The sequence below is a fragment of the Acinonyx jubatus genome, chromosome A3 (assembly GCF_027475565.1).
Source record: "Acinonyx jubatus isolate Ajub_Pintada_27869175 chromosome A3, VMU_Ajub_asm_v1.0, whole genome shotgun sequence".
Taxonomy (NCBI): domain Eukaryota; kingdom Metazoa; phylum Chordata; class Mammalia; order Carnivora; family Felidae; genus Acinonyx; species Acinonyx jubatus.
The window spans coordinates 6,733,607-6,753,277 of NC_069388.1; the positions used below are offsets into that span (position 1 = coordinate 6,733,607).

General features: G+C 47.8%; 1 long non-coding RNA gene across 1 annotated transcript in view; it reads left to right on the plus strand.

Annotated features, from left to right (window-relative positions):
* LOC128311085 (uncharacterized) overlaps positions 1–5,678 on the plus strand; it is a 140,765-nt gene extending 135,087 nt beyond the window's left edge. The window contains exon 3 of the long non-coding RNA XR_008289031.1: positions 4,930–5,678. This is a non-coding gene — a long non-coding RNA (uncharacterized LOC128311085). The remainder of the gene's footprint in view (positions 1–4,929) is intronic.
* Positions 5,679–19,671: the final 13,993 nt, after the last annotated feature.

The following is a 19,671-nucleotide window of genomic DNA, read 5'->3' on the forward strand; positions in this document are numbered from 1 at the left end:
TTTAGCATCCAGGAGAACCTACAGTTTTGATAACTTTAATTGGGTCCCTGAAGCAAAATTATTCTCGGAATAACCAAGGTACGTATTTTTAAAACATGGCAGAATTTGGCCTTAGGAAACTTCCTTTAATTCTAATATATCAAAATTACTGGCTGTTTACAGAAGAACTGTTCTACCGAGGATTATCTACTTAAGATGTAATTGTGCACCAAGAATGAATTGCAAATATAGAGCAGACTTAAATTCAGGCATCACGTGCGGGGGGGGGGGGGTCCTTCAAGTTCTTCAGAGACTTGTTCCTTTGCTTCTTTGTGTATTTCTGTTCGCTTTTTGGCCTTCCTTCTTCTCTCATCGTTTGGATGATCTTAAAGCCATTCGTTGTGGTGGAACTAAGTTCAAAAGTTTTGAAGGGCTTCCAAGATATGAGGCTTGCAGTTAGCAACTTTAGCTGTGTCGGGGGGGGGGGGGGGAGAAAAATTTCAAGCACATGGCGGCAGAGATGATTTGTTGGCACGAATTCACATGATCCCGAACCTGCAAGGGTCGCACAGTGAAGATTCAGTGGGACTGCGGAATGAGGGGTCAGGGGGAACAAATCTGCTGTCTTGGTTGATAGAGAACTAACCTGTGATCTCACCCTACCCCCATTAAAAGGATTGGCACATCCTGTCAGGCGCCCCAGGGAAGTCCAGATTGGGGAATGCAGACTGGAAGGTCTCTGGTGGAACCAGCCGTTTCTCTCTGCACTGGATTTGGAGAGTTTTAGTTGCTGAGTAGCTGATGAGATGGGCAGGTGGGCAGGCAGATAATGGCAGATATGAGGTGCTCTGGGAAAGTTGATGTTTCCCATCTCATTACTTCTGCTGGCTGTTTACAGTGGCCGAGAGAGAGAGAGAGAGAGAGAGAGAGAGCGCACGTGCACCCTTCTGTTTGAAGCTTGAGGTGATGGAACTAATCACTTGCAGAATTTTAGCTTTCAGTTGCTCATTACCCTAATAGTCATAGATTTCCTTGTTGATTAATTATCATCTTGAGTATTGAGGATAATTTTAGGCACCTGCCTTTTGTTATGGACGCTGAGGACCCAGACCCCCCAGCCCCATCCCAAGACAGCCAGGGTATCTCTGAAGTTAGGCTAACTTGATAATTCTTTTTGTTTGTTTGTTTGTTTTAAATGTTTGTTTACTTTTGAGAAAGACCGCGCGTGAGCAGGGGAGGGGCAGGGGGAGAGGGAGACACAGAATCCGAGGCAGGCTCCAGGCTCCGAGCTGTCAGCACAGAGCCCCGGTGGGGGTGGGGTGGGGTGGGGTGGGGGTGGGGGTGGGGGGCTCGAACCCAGGAACCGTGAGATCATGACCTGAGCCAAAGTCGGACGCTCAACCAACTGAGCCACCCAGGCGCCCCCTGACTTGATAATTCTTAACTGGGGGCAGTTCTGCCCCCGGGGACCTTTGACGATGTCTGGAGACATTCTTCTGCTGGACACCCCGCGGTGCGCAGCTCCGCCCCTCAACAGTTCTCCAGCCCCGCATGGCGACAGTGCTACAGCTGAGAAATCTTGGGCTAAGTGGATGCACTTTCCTGGGACTTGGAATTTCCAGGTTGATCGAGTAAGGAGAGGCCTCATGGGAAGCCACTCATTCTAACGGCGGTGGCCACAGGGTAGCGTCCCAGCTACTCTGCTCCAGTACGGATGCTTTGCTTCCTGCTGCCTGCTTGCCCGTTGGTGCCTGCGCTCAAGTCTGACCCATCTGAGCTCCCGCAGATTCTGGGAGTGCCCGCCCCCCCCTTCCTTGGGCCGTTATACTTACTGCAAACGCAGTCTGAATTGGTTTTCTTTGCTTACTCACAATCAAAACCGTAGCTGCGACGTTGTTGCTTTTAAAACTTACACATTTTTGTTTTCTTCAAAGTGGTGGCACCACCCCTCCCCTTTCTCCCCTCTAATGGCATCTTACAGGGACCTTCATTCTAGAAGGCAGGGGAAATTGGAGCTGGTCTGGCGAATGATGGGATCTTCCCTTCACCTTGTTCCCCGTAACTGATTTCCCACACCAGCCCCCGAGAGGAACTTAAGGACTCAGGAAGCCCATTTATAACCACCGGCTTAGGAAGCACTGTGGGCACCTGTTAAATTGTAACCCGGAGGGAGAGTACGTGAAACCATCATCAGGCCTCCATACCTTATTTGGAATGAGTTCATATGATTTCTCCAAAGGTGAGGACAAGTTTTGGAAGCAGAAGCAATGTTAGGAGAAGGTTCAGGGCACTGGACCGGCCTTTGGGGGCCGTCCTGGTTTGTGATGGCTTCCAAGATGGCCTTTCCCCATCTTCCAGAGTCAAAGCAGAGTAAGGCTTGGCAGGAAGCTCCAGGAAGGATGTAAAGCTGGGGTCACAACTTCTAATGGCCACGACGGCAGGTAAACACACAAAGAGTCAAATCAGATAGTGGGTTTGCATATTAAAGATGTAAGAATATTCTTCATTTCCAGGTACCAAAAGTATTTGCCTCTTTTTTTGGCCTGGAAATACATGTTCCTCTTAGTCTGTATTTGATCTTTCTTCTATGACAGACCTTAGTTATAACTAAGTGGCTTTTGGGGTGCCTGGGTGGCTCAGTTGGTTGAGTGTCCAACTCTGAATTTTGGCTCAGGTCGTGATCTTGTGGTTTGTGGGATTGAGCCCTGCGTGGGGCTCTGTGCTGGCAGTGCAGAGCCTGTTTGGGCTTCTCTCTCTCTCTCTCTCTCTGCTCCTCCCTCAACTCATGCTATCTTTGTCTCTTTCAAAATTAATAAATAAACTTAAAAAAAAAATGTGGCTTTCTACTGCAAAGAAAGAAAGAGTGTAAGCCCAATGGTAAATGGCAACTTGACTTCAGTGTTGAATAATAGAGAGTGGTGGGGACTGTGGCAAACTAGAAGGTGAATGCCCTGTGTAAAGGGAGCAGCTGCAGAACCAGTCAGATCTGACACATGTTGTCGCAGGGAGAATGTGGGTCCAAAGTGGCTAAACCTTCTAAAGAGAAGCTAGAGGGGTGCCTGGGTGTCCCAGTCGGTTGGGCATACGATTCTTTATTTCGGCTCAGGTTCAAGATTTTGGGATTGAGACCCATGTCAGCTTCTATGCTGACAGTGTGGGGCCTGCTTGGGATTCTCTCTCTCTCTCTCTCTCTCTCTCTCTCTCTCTCTGCCCCTCCACCACTACTGTGCATGTGCACACACCCACACACAGTCTCTCTCTCTCCATCAAAATAAATAAATAAACTAAAAAAAATAAAGAGAAGCTAGCAATCTGAATTTTCCTGTGAATTCTCTGTATTTAAAAAAATTACAAAAGAAAGAAAAACACGTCTATGGGTTGTTTTTGATTTGTTCAACATCAGCTTGAGACTTCCGTGTTGATGTTGTTATTAATCAGAGAAGGAGATGCTGTTAAGGAAGTTGAGCATTGGGATCGCTGGCTTCCTTATTTCTTCTCTCTGCGTCTCTGTCTCTCTGAGTCTCTTCAGAAATTTGCTTCCAGATGGATCCTTCTGAGGGCACCTCTTCGCCCTCTAGTTCACGCCGTCCCTGGGCTCCTGACACTCCCTCCCACCCCCACATGTTTGAGCTGTGCCCAGTAAAGGGTGGGTACAGGATGTGCAGAGTCTGGAAAGGCGCAGCGAAGGCATTTCTGGGCAAGTGCCGGCGTGAGCACGGGGCAGGCAAGAAGAGTGGAGAAGGGCCTCCGTGGCCCGGGTGGACCAGGTGACCGGAGGGTTTGCGCAGGGTGGCACGAGACAGTTTGGGTTGGTCCAGCTGACGAAGGGCTCTCAGGGGCTTGGGCTTTGCCCTGCAAGCAAAGTGGAAGTATCGAAGGGTTTGAGCAGGCAGGGAGGCAGAAGCAGAATGCAACAGTTGAGGAGAGCGGATTCTGTGGTGACGTGCAGGGTAGATTAGAACAGGGCAACCAGCATTTTCTTTTTGAAAAATGTGCATTTGTTTTCGAGAAAGAGAGAGAGAGAGCGCATGGGGGAGGGGGAGAGGGGGGGGGAGACACGGAATCCGAAGCGGGCTCTGCGCTGACAGCAGAGAGCCCGGTGCAGGGCTCGAACTCACGAACCACGAGATCATGACCTGAGCTGAAGTCGGAGGCTTAACCGACTGAGCCACGCAGGTGCCCTGGAAACAGAATTTTCTAAGGTGATGGTGAGTGGACTGGAAAAGTGGAGCTGAGCGAAATGTGTAAAAGGAAGGACAGTCGGCTGGATGCTGACTTTGGAGATGCTTAGAATGAGGGATTAAAACAATGAGAATAATGAACATTTCTTTTTTTTTCCTTAACTTTATTTAGTCTTTTTTTTTTTTTTTTTGAGAGAGAGAGAGAGAGAGAGAGAGAGAGAGAGAGAGAGAGAGGCAGGCAGAGACAGGATCCCAAGCAGGCTCCACGCTGCGTGCAGAGCCCAATGTGAGCCCAAACCTATAAACTGGGAGACCGTGACCTGAGCCGAGACTAAGAGTCAGGCGCTTAAGTGACTGAGCCACCCAGGGGCGCCACGAACATTTCTTGATTGCTAAGTGCAGCGGCGAAGCACATGGGTTCCGGAGCCAGGTGTGGGTTTGAGCGATGCGCCGCCGTTGACTGGCTAGCATCGTGGCCACATCCCGCATTGTCCCGATGCCTCAGTTTCCTTATCCGTAGAGCAGAGGAAACAACAGTATCTGCCTCCTAAGGTCATTTGAACATGGAATCAGTTGATATTTGCCGGAGCTTAGAAAAGTATCTAACGCTGAGCTGTATAAAAGACGTGGTTGATCAACAAAACATGAGACGCTTCCTTCGCTGACCAGTTCACGTGTATCACTGCATTTAGTCCACACGGACAGTTCTGAAATCAGTGTGTGTGTTAGAACGGGGGTGGGGTGATGACCTCCCATTCCTGTTTTGCAGAGGAAATCGCTGAAGCTCAGAGAGGTTGGGTCACTTTCCTGACATCACACCGTAACCGGCAGAGCTCAGAGTGGACCCCAACCTGAGATCAGAGAGGTAGCAACACCCCCTAACCAGCGGACACGCGAGGGCTGGCACAGTTTTCTGCGGGCCCGTCTTAGGATCGGGAAGCAGCCAGCTCCGTGTGCAGAGTGGGGCTGGATAAACGCTTTAGAGGCGGCGGCCAGAGCCGGGTCTGGAATCCGTCCTCGGTCCCGGACTCCAGCACGTTGATGCCACATGGGGAGGGGCACAAAGGGAGCTGGTTTTGAGATGCAGCGACGTGACAGCAGCCTCTTCACGCTCAGATTTCCTATCAGTGCCTTGGTCTGGAATAAAAGATGTGCCACAGCTGCTGCGTCCCCGCGTCAGAGAGGTCGTGGGCAGTCGTATCCACGCCGTGCTTTCTTTCCCTTGCGTTCTGGCTCTGGAACAGTCACGGTTTCGGTTTGAGCCATCCAGGAGGCCGTTGCAAGCCTGTTAACAGTTCTGGGCTTCATTCATGTGTATCAGAGAAGTGCAGGGCTCTGTCGTTAACACGCATTGACGGGTGGCGATGGCAACCCACAAAGGGTTCAAGCCGCCTCCACTTTAGGGTCAAGAGTACAGACGCGTGCGTGTGTGCGTGAGAGAGAGAGCAGGCGACCCCCCCACTTAATCGGCAATTTCTCTCTCCTCCCGTTGTGCCACACATACACGCACACGTGTGCACACACGCACACACACACACGCTTGTGCATGTGCACGTGCTGTTGATTGATATTCTCCCCTCACGCTAAGCTTGCTAAGTAGCGACGATTTTCTCCTGGCAATTTCACTTCTAACCAGAGGCACCCTGTGTTTCGAAATTGTACAAAAGCCCGTATATTCGCTACCACGCGGGCTCTCGGCGGGTTTCAGAGGTGGATTAAATTCACCAACAAGGTGGTCGATAGCACATAAAATATGAAAGAGAGTGTAATTTTGTGGTGGGTCCTTGTTGTAGGCAACCTCCCTCTCCCTGGGTGCGTCGAGGAGGGGCCCCTTCCTGCCCCTAGTGTCTGTTTTAGGTCCCTGAGGGGGAAAGCGAGAGAATTTCGAGTCGAGTGAAAAAGAACACCCGGAGCGTCGGAGGCTTACGTTAGGTGGGAAAAGAACACCACCCTCAGGTGGATGGGCGCGGGAGGACGTCTTCGTAAGGCGGTGGGTTCGGGGTTAAGCCCGGGTTTCCAAGAAGCCCCCTTGTTCTTGACTGTTAGGGGGTGGGACCGTGGCTACCACATTGGGTCTCGTGGGTCACCGCGTGGAACTTGGGGAACCTTCCCAGCCTTCCCCTCCAACTCTTTTTTTTTTTTTTTTTTTAGTTTTTAAAAGTGTGTATTTATTTTATTTTTGAGAGAGAGAGACAGAGATAGAGAGCACAGGTCGGGGAGGGGAGGGGCAGAGAGAGAGACACACAGAGAATGTGAAGCAGGCTCCAGGCTCTGAGCTGTCAGCACAGAGCCCGACTCGGGGCTCAAACCCATGAACTGTGAGGTCAGAGGCTCCACCGACTGAGCCCCCAAGGTGCCCCGAATCTGGTTATATTGTAACCACCCTCACAATCTCCCTCCCAGCTTGGAATGATTCTTTAGCCCTCTCTTCCTTTTAGGGTAAAGGTGAAAATGCTGGCTGGTCACAGTTTTGTTTGGAGCAACACCAGACATCATGACATCTGCCCCGGCCACTTGGCCCCCTGCCTCCTCATCCTCGGTGGTCCCGTCTCGTTCGCCCCTCGGACGCTGGTCCCTCGGGCATCCGTGACACTGGTTACACCGCCCAAGGTCTGGTTCCCCTCATGGGTCCCTAGTGTTTCCACCTAGTGGTCATTCAGAGATCTGCACAACGGACTCATTCATTTAACAGACGTTTATTGAGCGCCTACTATGTGCCGGGCGCTGTTGTAGGTACTGCTGGTGGGACAAAAAGAAGACAGTGGGGCTTATATTCTCTCAGCAAAGAGAGGCCAGTGGACGTGCAGTGTAATTTCAGGGGGTGGTGAGTAGACTGAGAGACTGAGGAAGAGTGAGGGCAGGGAGTAGGGAGAGGGCTACTTCAGGGGGTCCAGGACATCTTTTCTGAGGCCATGACTTTCAAGCAAGACCTGAGTGAGTTGAGGAGGTGACTGCCGGGAGTCCTACGTCCCCAGGGAAGCCTGCCCTGACGGGACGCATCCCTGCTGTCATCCAGAGACAGGACCACGTACTTTTCTGTATTCTCGGTCACCATTGGACATTCTACACGTACTTGTGTGATTTGTGTGGTCAACATTTGTGTCTTGAATTGAATTTTAGCTCCATGAGGGCATGGACTGTCCTCTTTTCCTCTTTCCTTCACACGGCCTCGTCCCCGGAGGCCCCGTCATGCCGGGCATGCTCAGGTAGCACATGTGAAGTGAATGATGCTTTTTATTTTTTTATTTTTTAATGTTTATTTTAGAGAGGGAGACAGAATGTGAGTGGGGGAGGGGCAGAGCGAGAGGGGGGACACAGAATTTGAAGCAGGCTCCAGGCTCCAGGCTGTCAGCACAGAGCCTGATGTAAGGATTGAACCCACGAACTGTGAGATCATGACCTGAGCCGAAGTCGGATGCTCAACCGACTGAGCCACCCAGGCGCCCCTTTAAAAAAATTTTTTTAAATGTTTATTTTTGAGAAAGAGAGAGAAAGAGTGTGAGCGGGGGAGGGGGGCGCAGAGGGGGGGGGGGGACATAGAATTTGAGCAGATGATGCTTTCTGTGAGGAGAGTCCCAAGTCCTGGCAGCAACCTTCCTCACCGCATCCTTGGAGGGCGTGTTCTGTCAGGTTGCAGAGCCCACGGTACCGGTCCCCCTCTGAGCATCCCATCCTTCTGGGCTTTGGGTCACGAGATAGGGAGGGGGGTGCCTGAGGCGGGAGATATGGTGAGGACCGGGCATGAAGGAAAGGCCAAGCAGAGCCATGGATGAGGCTTCATGACTTTTCCAGGAGGTGGATGTTGGGAAATCAGCACCACACCCCCGAATCCATTGGTGTTGAAGCATACTTCCTACCTTCAAGCGGAAGAGGACTGGGCAGTGAACCACCCCCTGCCCTCTCAATTTGTCTTTGTCCGAAAACCCAGCAGGCAGATGAGAGTATGAAAGACACTTTGGGGGCATCCTGGATCCCTTTCTTTAACCTTGGCAATGGCACATACTACGTAAGTTGCATTAGTGAGATCAGATGGGGAGGCTGAGCCTTGAGGCTCACAGTACCTTCCGGAAGGCTTGAAATAAACCAAAACAGGGAATCGTTAATTGTCAGAAGCCTTTTGTTCCGGGAGGGGGTCCAAGATGAAGAAGGGAAAAGAGGCACACCTCACCCTCTCATCACATGCTCAAGACAACACCTATATTTTGAGACACGCGTTGGTAACATTTCAGAGCAATTACCATAAATAGAACATCTCTGGGGTTTGGATACGTTTACCTGTGACATTACACTAAGTGAATCTGTCGGAAGTGGGGGGATCATGCCTTGCTCCAGATGCATTCTGGCACATCTCAGGACAAAAAGTGGCCGGGCTGCCGGTTGCCAAGTGGAATGGAGGCTGCAGAGGGCATAAGCCTGGAAGTTTCGAGGCCCCCTTTCTGAGATGCTACTGAGTGCCCTGTGCTCCTGTCCTATCCTGGGCACAGACTGGTAACCTGGAGGGAACCGCCCTGGAGGCTGGAAGAAGGGGCCAGGACAGAAAGCAGCATCCCAGAGTAGCAGGGGCATAAAAAATACAGTTTTCTTGTTTGTTTAAAAGGGCTTGTTTGTTTCTTGTTTGTTTAAATTTTACCAGGGCTTGGGGACAGGAGGAAGAATGCAGAGGTGGAGCTCAGAGGAGGGTTAGGACAGTGGAACTACTCTGTGTGACCCTGTAATGGTGGATGCATGTCATTATACATTTGTCAAAACCCATGTACAACATCAGGGGTGAACCTTAACGTAACTTAGGGACTTTTGGCAACAATGATATATCAACAGTTGGTTCATTGATTGTAACAAATGGACCACTTTGGTGCCGGATATTGATAATTGGGGATGCTGCGTGTGGGGGGGGGGGGCAGGAGGTAAATGGGAACTTCCTATACTTTTTTAAAACGAATTTTTATGTTTATTTGTTATTTTTGAGACAGAGCATGAGCAGGGGAGGGGCAGAGAGAGAGGGAGACACAGAATCCGAAGCAGGCTCCAGACTCTGAGCTGTCAGCACAGAGCCCGACGCGGGGCTCGAACCCACCAACCGCGAGATCATGACCTGAGCTGAAGTTGGACGCTTAACCGACTGAGCCACCCAGGGCCCCAGGAACTTCCTGTACTTTCTGCTCAATTTTGCTGGGAACCTAAAACTGCTCTGGAGACGTATTAAAAAAAAAATAGCTTGGTGGAGCGAGCACCCACCGTGTGCCAGCATAGGGCTCTCAGGGGAGGTAGCCGTCAAGGAAATTAGTTACAGAACTTAACTGCAGGTGTGATAAGTGGCATGAAAAAGTGCTGGGGGTTATGGGTGGGTATAAAGAAGACCTGGTCTTATGGGTGGTCAGCATCACTTCCTACGAAGAAGGGATGTTTGAGTTGGAATGGTCCAAGTACACAGCAAAATGCAGTAGACGAAATCAATGGACGTTACTGGCCGTGGACTGAGATATTTAGGGGTATGGTAACTTCAGGTGTGGCTTCATGCAGGTGTTTTTTTGTTTAAAAATTTTAATGTTTATTTATTTTTGACAGAGAGAGAGAGAGCCAGTGAGTGGGGAAAGGTTAGAGAGAGGGGAGACACAGAATCTGAAGCAGCTCCAGGCTCTGAGCTGTCAGCACAGAGCCCGACGCGGGGCTCGAACCCACGAACCGCGAGATCATGACCTGAGCCAAAGTCGGACGCTTAACCGACTGAGCCACCCAGGTGCCCGTCACCTTCCTTTAAAAATTTTTTTTTTTTAATGTTTATTTATTTTTGAGACAGAGAGAGACAGAGCACGAACAGGGGAGGGGTAGAGAGGGAGACACAGAATCTGAAATGGGCTCCAGGCTCTGAGCTGTCAGCACAGAGCCCGACGCGGGGCTCGAACCCACGAACCGCGAGATCACGACCTGAGCCGAAGTCAGATGCTTAACTGTGCCACTCAGGCGCCCTGATGTGGGTGTTTCATCAATGCCATTAGATCTGTCCTCTTCTCCATTTCTCAGCACTGTTTTCTTCTGTGTGGGTTTTACCCTCATTCAGAGTCTCTGCTATGGTGGCATCCAGGGGACTGGAACCTTCTTGAAGGCCTCATTCATTGGGTAAGCCTTAGTGCTAAGAGAGGGTTGGTGTGAAAAGGGAATTCGGTATGTGTTTGTTAAACAAATAAAGGCATTCTTCTCCTTACACAACCTTCTGTGGGTGACAGTGATTGAGCCCCTAGATCAAACCATACCTGAAGCTAGACCTAGGCCTGAACTTTTCAATTACCTGAGCCAATAAATATTCTTTGTTTTGTTGGTTTGATTGCTTGATGCTATTCTTAGGCAACTTCAACTAGAATATCACTTCTTCAGGGAAAGATCCCTAACCACCCAATTTAAGGTCTGGCTGACTTATACAGACACTCATAAAACCCTATACTTTTCCTTTTCTTCCCTTCCTCTCTTTGTTGAGATCTTCCCTTTGTGATGGGCTGAATTGTGTCCCCCCCCCGCCATCCATATATTGAAGTCCTAAGTGCCTTGTTACCTCAGAAGGTGACTGTATTTGAGACAAGGTCTTTAAAGAGGTAATTCAGGTAAAAGGAGGCTGGTAGATTAATATGACTGGTGTCTCTATAAAAAGAGGTGATTAAGGGACAGAGACACACATAGAGAGGACCATGGGAAGACACAGGGAAAAGATGGCCATCTACAAGCCAAGGAGAGAGGGCTTGGACTCTCTCAACCCATCTCAATCCTGCTGACACCTGGATCTCAGATTACCAGCCTCCAAACTGTGAGAAAATAATTCTCTGTTGTTTAAGCCACCTAGTTCGTGGCACTTTGTCCCGGCAGCCTTCGCAAACGAATGCACAGCCCTTAACAAGATGCAGCTCAGGTCTTTTCTCCTGTGTGAAAGACTAGAATGGGGGTTGGCAGACTGTGGCCCTTGGGCCAAATCTGGCTGGCGACCTGTTTTTGTAATAAAGTTTTCTTCGCACCCAGCCACGCCCATTTGTTCACAGAAGCAGAGCTGAGAAGTTGCAACAGAGACCTCGTGGCTCATAAAGCTGAGAATATTACGGACGTGGCCTTTTACGGAAAGCGCGTGCTGACGCTTGGTCCAGAAGAGTGCTCAGCAGCCGGGGCTGTGCACTCAGACGGGCCTGGGTTCAAATCCCTGCTGTGTTGCTGATGAACTGGGTAAATCACTTAATCCCCCTGAGCAAAAAAAAAAAAAAAAAAAAAAAAAAGCTATTGTTATAGGAATTAATGCTAACACCACTTTGTTGGTTAAGGTCATAACACTGCCCTGCTAGATGCTGGAGGGGTTGTTGGGTTGGTTTCTCGTCTAACTGGAAAGTCTTTCCTGAGTAGGGTCATTGCTCGATGGTCTGGGAAACTCTGCCAGCTGCCACTCCGAACTGATTGAACGGGTGCTGAAAAGACAAGCAGGCTTCTCCCTGGTTTTGTTGTTCTGGTTTTTCTTCTTGTTTCTTCCTTTTTTCCCCTTTTCTGGAAGCACAAGACAAAAGTCTCCTCTCAGCTGTCAGGTGGGCCCACGTTAAACTCCCACAGTGTGTTCGCAGAAAAATCTGAAAGTCTTCCCATGGGAAGGCATTGGTGGTGGCTGGGAACGGGGTAGAGGGCACTGCTCTGCGGTGAGGCTGCACCAGGCTTTGTCTGGATGGCTTCACTGTTTCTTCATCCTGATCAACACGGTTTCAGGAAGAGCTCTGTTTAGGTTAATCTTATTTAGATGCAAAAAAAAAGAAAAAAAAAAAAGACCCAAAACCTCAAAGAGCTTACGTTGTGATGAGGCCAGTAACTGCTCTTGGAGTTCAGTCTGCTTCTCTTGGGTGTAGAACGTGCAGGACAGCTGGTGACTTAAAGCCCAGGTTAGGGACAGGCTGATGAGAGTCCAAACCCTGATTCTACTGCTGTGTTACCTTGAACTGCTTGCTTAATAACCTCTCTGAGCTCCAGTTCCCGGACCGTTAAAGAAGTGACGGTAGTAACCTACTTCATAGGTTGGGGTGAGAATAAAATGAGGTGCTATCGGGGTGCCTGGGTGGCTCAGTCGGTTAAGCGACCGACTTCGGCTCAGGTGGTGATCTCACAGTTCGTGGGTTCGAGCCCCGTGTCAGGCTCTGGGCTGACAGCACAGAGCCTGGAGCCTGCTTTGGATTCTGTGTCTCGCTCTCTCTGCCCCTCCTGCACTCACTCTCTGTGTCTGTCTGTCTCTCTCTCTCTCAAAAATAAATAAACATTAAAAAAATTTTTTTAAATGAAGTGATATATGTGGAAGCACCTGGCGTAGTATCAGTTCACAGAGAATTTCCATAGTCATTAGCTGTTACTATTGTGATGGGCTGACATTACCTGTTTTCCCTGTTTGTATAGCAACTCCAGAAATGTATCCCTGTTTCCGGCGTTAAGGGAAGCTGAGTAATGCAGCACAATGGGTCACTCAGTTTTCTTCCCTGACAGTCTCTGAAGGCAGAAATTTGTCACCCCAAAGGAGTCCTCATCCAAGAAGCCTCAAAATAGCTAGTATCTGAAGGGGAGAAAAGGGGGTTCTCCTTCTGAGAACCCCTGACTCTGTGTGAAATTACTTTCTTAAGTCAGACTTGCAAATAGTTTTCAGGAATTGAAACCCCACAGAGCCAAGCCTGCACCTTCTTCCTCTCCTCCCTCCTCTCTCTCTGTTGCTCCCCGTGCTCAGCAGCACAAGCACCTGTAGGAAAAGGTGATGGTGACCAGAGGGTGTGGGGCAGACATTTCTGTGACTGCCAGAGCTGTGGAGGCCAGCAGTACTGTTCTTCCCGCTGAAAGAAATCTCAAGGGAGTATCACACTTGCCATGGGAGATGTTCACTCAGACGTATTTATTTCCTAAAGCACTCTACAGAATGAATAGAAGGGATTGAGGGAAAATGGGCAGTGGCCAGGTTATATTTAATTATCAGGAACTATTAATTGATGGAATCAATGATGATTTTGATCACTGATGTGTGGTTAAAATTTTGGAGGCTGATTGCCAAAGTCTGGTTATTTTTTTCAAGAATCCAAGGAACTGGCCCCGCGGGGCCCCCTTAGGATCTGAGCCCCAACTGGTCATCGTTGAAAAACCATGGACGTGGTCTGAGCCACAGTGTTCGTAGTGAACGAACGTAACCATGTTCTCAGCAAAGCGTATCCTGCGGCCAAAGTGAAAATCTTTCTAATTTTAACTTAGGCTTACTTATTCCCCTTTGTTGCCTGGCTGGTTAATAACTTTACTGTCAAAAACCTGCAGGTGGATGTAGAAATCTCTTCGGCATCTTGTTTCTGTGTTAGTCCATCCCTGATTCCTTGACCTTGTTCTGTTTTTGCGTCCGCGTTCAACTCTTCTGGATAGATGCTGGGCTACTGGGCTCCGTGATGGCACTCAGCTGGAGAGCTGCTGGGCTGAATGGGCCAATTCGAGAGCCACTGCAGATAATCTGCAAGGCAGGAAGTCCAATTATAGTTAATTCGGAGTCACTCCAAGATTCTGTAGACAGTGGCGTGATGCTGCCTTACGGCCATGAACAACTGACTCTGAATGAGAACTAATCGGAAATAGCTTGACTACGGATTTCTCCCATTATTCGTACGTTTCCCAGCAGTTTCTCTTGCCATGCATTCGACCTTAGCATCCTCGGATCTAAGAATTACACACGTCAGCATGCATTTTACAGAGAGTGGGTGCCTTGTCTGGAACTATACTTGAGGTTCTCTCCATGCTGTTCACATGGCATTGAGACTCATCAAGACTTACTAGTGACAAATGGGATGGCTTAGCCCTTCGGATCTGGAACAGGAACTCACTGCTCACCCTCATTTCTGGCTTTCCACCTGTGACACTCTTTCAAAATAGGAAAGTCTTTTTTATCATGAAAACACCCCTTACACACATTGAGAAACTTTAGAAAATTGCCAAAAATATAAATATAAATCATCTTTAACTCACGTTGGTGGAGAGATGACCACGTACTTTTGGAGTAGACCTTTTGTCGGTGTGTGTGTGTGTGTGTGTGTGTGTGTGTGTGTGTGTGTTTTAAGTAATCTCTACACCCAACATGGGACGCAGACTTGAGATTAAGAGTCGCACCCTCCTCCAGCCGAGCCCCTGTCTTTGTGTTTCATATTGTCTCCTACTCTATTTAGAAACATGAAATCATCCTATCTATCTGTTTTGTAATATGGTTTTTTCATCACTTTATCGAGTGATACATTTTTCATCACTTTATCGAGTGATAAATTTTTTATTGCTTTGTTAAGTGATACTTCATTAAGTATCTTCATCATTGATAAATACAGATCTTTATCATCACTTTAAATGGCTGTGGAGTAGGATTCTCTAATGTGTTTATTAAACACTTCTATCACTGTTTTGGAATCATCCCATCACCACCTCTCACTTGGAGCTCCTGCTGTTGAGTCCATTTACCTGGTGGCGTTCACCAGCTTTGCTCAGAGGCAGCTCAGCGGGAAATGATTGTCTTTCCACAGATGGTGTTGGGATGACTGGGTGTTTTTTTAAATAACTTTCTTTTTTAATGTTTATTTATTTATTTTGAGAGGAGAGGGAGGAGAAGAGAGAGAGAGAGAGAGAGAGAGAGAGAGGGAACCCCAAGCAGGCTTCATGCTGACAGTGCAGAGCCCAACGTGGGGCTCGATCCCACGAACCACGAGGTCATGATGGGAGCTGAAATCAAGAGTGAGACACTCCACCGACTGAGCCACCCAGGCGCCCCACAACTGGGTATTTATATGTAGAAGTGAACTTCAGTCCTTATCCCATTTCACATGCAGAAGTTAAAGTGCAGTAGATCATATATCTAAATGTCAAGATCTGTCAATATAAATTTATAGAAAAACATAGAAAATCTTTTTGACCTTGGGTTAGGCAAAGATTTGTTAAGAGATAAAAACAACGAATCATGAAAGAAATAATCGATAAGTTGGATAAAAAAGGACAGTCCACTGAAATATTGGCAAAATCTTTGAGTAGACATTTCACCCAAGAATATATATGAACGGTGAACAAGCTCGTGAAAAGTTGCTTAACGTAATCGGTCATTCGGGAAATAGGAATTAAAATCACAGCGGATACCATTTCACATCCACCAGAATGGCTAAAATTAAACACTGACACTAGCAAGTGTTGGCAAGGATGGGAAAGCAGAATGATACAGCCTCTTTAGAAAACGTAGAGGCAGTTCTTCTAAATGTCAGCCACACTCCCCGTATGGCCAAGCGGTTTCATTCCTAGGCATTTCCCCCCAGAAGTAAAATATGTTCACACAAAGACTTGTAGTTGAAATCTGCAGCAGCTGTATTCATACTAGCAGCAAGCTGGAAACACCGCAAATGTCCGTGGATAGATAAACTGGGGTGCGTTCACACAGTGGAGTACTATACAGCAAGAAAAAGGCTGGACAGCAAATACATACTGCAGACACAAATGGACCTTGGAGGCATTATTGAAAGTGAAATAAGCCAGGGACAAGAGCCCTCGTAGCAAATTCTCCAAGAGGCAAGAGTCATGTTGATGGCCAGTAGATCCGTGGTCGCGAGGGCCTGGGGTTGGGGTGGGGATTGACTGTAGAGGGGCATGAGGGATCCTTTTGGGGTTGTGAACATTTTCTCCACCGTGATTCTGCTAGTGGCTATATGACTGTATGCCTTTCTCAAAATTCATCAGACTGTGCCTTTAAAATGAGTAAATTGTATCCTATATACATTAGACCCCAGTAAAGGAGACTTTTATAAAAAATAAGGTCTTTTTGGGAAATCAAAACAGAGGAATGTGTCATGATTCCTGCTCTTGTCAAAATAATTCACAGCAGCCTGCAGGTTCAGGATTCTAGAATCTTCCGGCAGGCATTTCTCAAGCAGCACCTGCATGACTCACAGTTACATATTGCTGTCAGGACTGGTGAGTCTCCTCATGTTAACTCATCAAGGGGGAAATGTCTTTCTAGGAGCATCCTGAGCCTTCTGTCTGCATGATTAGAAATTAGTGGTGAGATCTGCAGGAAGGTGGTCCAAACGACTGCCTTGGATTTGCAATCTTGTCTCTCTTGGTCCGTGAAGGATTCAGAGGAGCCCCCACATGGCCGGGATCTTAAACAGTGTTGGAATTGTTTCCTTTAGCTCTCTCTTTTTTTACCCTCTGCCTTGTCCCCCTCACACCTCTTCTGTGGATTTAACTCCCATTTTCCCGTCGTCATCATCGGCCACTGAGCTCTATGTAAAACATTCAGATGTGGAGGTATTCTGAGATGATTTGCTCCCTTGAACTGGGACCTTATTCCCCCCTTCAATTTACCGTCTGCATAGCTTGATACGCATCAGTGGCGCTAAATAAATAAACCGTAATTAATACATATTTGGGTCTTGTACTGTTTATTTTCCTCTTCTGAAACTCACAGTACAATATGCATCCCACAGCTTGAATGTTTAAACACTAAACCAAAGGGACTTTTCTGCCCCCTCCTTTCTCTTTTCTTGGGGTAAACTAATTATTTTAACTCAGGAATGGCATTGTCCCAGATTCCTTCTGTTTGGACTCTTAAAAACTAGATGACTACGAAGGATAAACTTGTAGAGGAGAGTGGCTAAGTGTTGCCTCAGGAAAAAGAAGAAGCACCTAGGAATGTTGATTTGCCTTTGGAAAAATCTCCCCAACAAGCAGCGATGTGCTACAGAGCACACACACAAAGCACATTGGCACCGTCCTTCCCGAAGTCATCAATGTGCACCACTAAACATAGGGGAAGTGAGAAAATATGTCTAGTGTGGAAGTGTTTCTGCATGATGTCTAGAGAAGCATCATGAAATCAACAGTCTCTCCTGGTGAGCGGCAGGGGACTCTTTGGTTGTTACAGTTATCAGAACAGAAATATTTGTTCAATGCTTACTACGTGCCAACAGCTAAGTACGCATGGTGTCTAATCTTTATAATAATCTCAGAGCCCAGGAACTAGTCTTACCTCCATTTTACAGAGGGGGAAACTGAGGCTCATCGAGGTTAAGTAACTTGCCCAAAGTAAGTGCAGTGGTTGAGCCCGGGTCTGACTGACTCCAGGTCTGGGTTCTTGGCCATTGCTCTCCTACTTGCCCACGACTGGACCTGCGGGAATTTGACACCATTTTCAAATGGCAGAGTTGGCATTTCACCATCGGGGCTGGCGAAGGATTTTATTTCCAGCAGCCAACAATCAGAGTGGCGGTCAGATAATTAACTTGTCTTCCCTGAAGGAGGTTTGTTCGAGGGACAGTCTTCAAATGGGGCATGAAAAGGCACTTGGCAAATTGCAAAAGGAAATAACGCTTCAAAATGAAAAATTGATGCACATTTATCAACTGTGGGTAACAGAAGAGCAGGCACCATCCATTTGGGGCCATCGCTGAAATCCGTTACAAAGAGTCATACCCGTGATGAAAATGGTTGCATTTCTTGATTCTGATCTTCCGCCAAAGCAGAGATGATTTTCCAGTCGTTGCATTACTCAGGCCCCACATGGGCTCCCTCTTTGTTTTATTTTATTTATTTATTTTGGGTTGCTGTCTTAATAATGGTGAAATACACCAGGGTGTCCCGACAGGCGTTTGCGATGTGCAAGGACAAGCTTTTACAATGGTTTCTTTCCGATCGATCTGGACGTAAAGCCAATTTTTTAACACCAAGCGAGGGATCATCAAAGAGCAGTTTGCATTTTCTCCCAATTAAATATTGTGGCAGTGGAGACGGGCTGTGAGGCGGGACTGGGGTTTGTGGTCACTAAGATTACGAAATAAAGGTAATGTCCCTGGGGAACAAGAGAAAGAAGTTTGAGAAATCTGTGGTGACTGTTGTTTTCCCATCTGATCTATGTGGGTGTCAGATGAACAAATGGAATAATTTATTCTCCTTTCTTTCCCAGCCTCCTCCAACTAGACCTTTCCACCCTGTGTGCTGGGGACCTAAGTGTGAGGTCAGCAGAGGCCCATCCGTGAGGCTCCCTCAGCAGAAACTAGCCCAGAACAATCGGCTGTTGGTGTTCTGGGGTGAGGCCACGTGCCTCTCCTTAGTCTCATTAACGGGGCTGGAGAAGAGGGTATTTAATGCACATTTTAATTAAAGGAAATAAAAATCGGCTTCGATAATGAAAAATTAAATTGAACCTTTTCCCCCCAGTGATGCGATTAAATAGCAACCCACCCAACGGTCGTTTTTAAAAACAAACAAAACCCCCCCACTCTTTCAGGGACCTCACTCCTTCCTTAGCAGCCCTGAATTCAGCCGGGGCTCTCTGAGTGTCCGCTCAGTGACCCGCTGTGCGACTTTTGTTTATTCCTACCTGGACTCCGAGAGGCTGGGTGCGGTTTCCCACCTGATTGTAGTACCTGCCTTCTCAAAATTTTCCATGACAGAGTTCTTTGCTGCTGTGAACTTCTGTACCGGCTCTTGGCATTCGGTTGAGTATAAACCGACAGTTTTGCCACAAGCCGCTGTGATCAAAAGGCAAGGACACGTTTTTTGGTCCACGTACAGAAATACATCTTGAAAATACATGTACGTTTGTGTATAAATGAGCTGAAAGAGATTAATTTACAATTTTTTCAGCGTTGCCCTTGCCTTATAAAAGGAAGTGACTTTTGCTTCAGGCATCAAGTCTCAGCTTTCCTTAGTTAATTAATTAATGTATGTATGTTTATTTTGAGGGAGAGAGAGAGAGAGAGAATGCACGTGAGCAGGGAAGGCGCAGAGGGAGAGAGAGCACTAACCAGGCCCCACCCTGTCGGCACGCAGCCTGACGCCGGGCTGGATCTCACCACCGTGAGACCATGACCTGAACCGAAATCAAGAGTCAGGTGCTTAACTGACTGAGCCACCCAGGCGCCCCGTGCCCCAGCTTTCCTTTGTTGAGCAGGATCTGGGTGATGACAAGGGAAGGCCTCAAGGAACGATGGCAGAGAGGCGCAAGGGAATGACATAGTAAAAGAAGTAAATCAGCAAATAAACAAGCATAAATTGGGGCAAAGAGTAGGGTGATAAAGGGCCAGAAGAACCATACAAGCTGTGTTTCCAGGAAATGTTTCAGCAGCGAGTCTGGGGATCAGTACTTTTCCATTTGGAGGACGGGGAGTAGCAGAACTGGGTGCCATGCATTGAAAAAAAAATGTTTAATGTATGTGAGTAATATCCTGTTTTATCAAGACTCATGGGAATGAGTAAAGATTTGGATTCCTATTGGTTACATGTTTTGTTATGCTTTATTATTTTCTGGAATAGATGGGGACACAGAGTATCAGCCAAGACCACGCGGGCCTCTTGTTATGTCCACATATTCATTCATTCATTCATTCGTTCGTTCGTTCGTTCATTCATTCATCTTTTTGGTCTGTTTAGCTGTTCTTGGTCTCTTGTGTGTGAAGTGTTAAAAGGCCTTGAGTTCCTAGACCTGTAGTTGTTTTTAAAGAGGATCATCAATTATGTA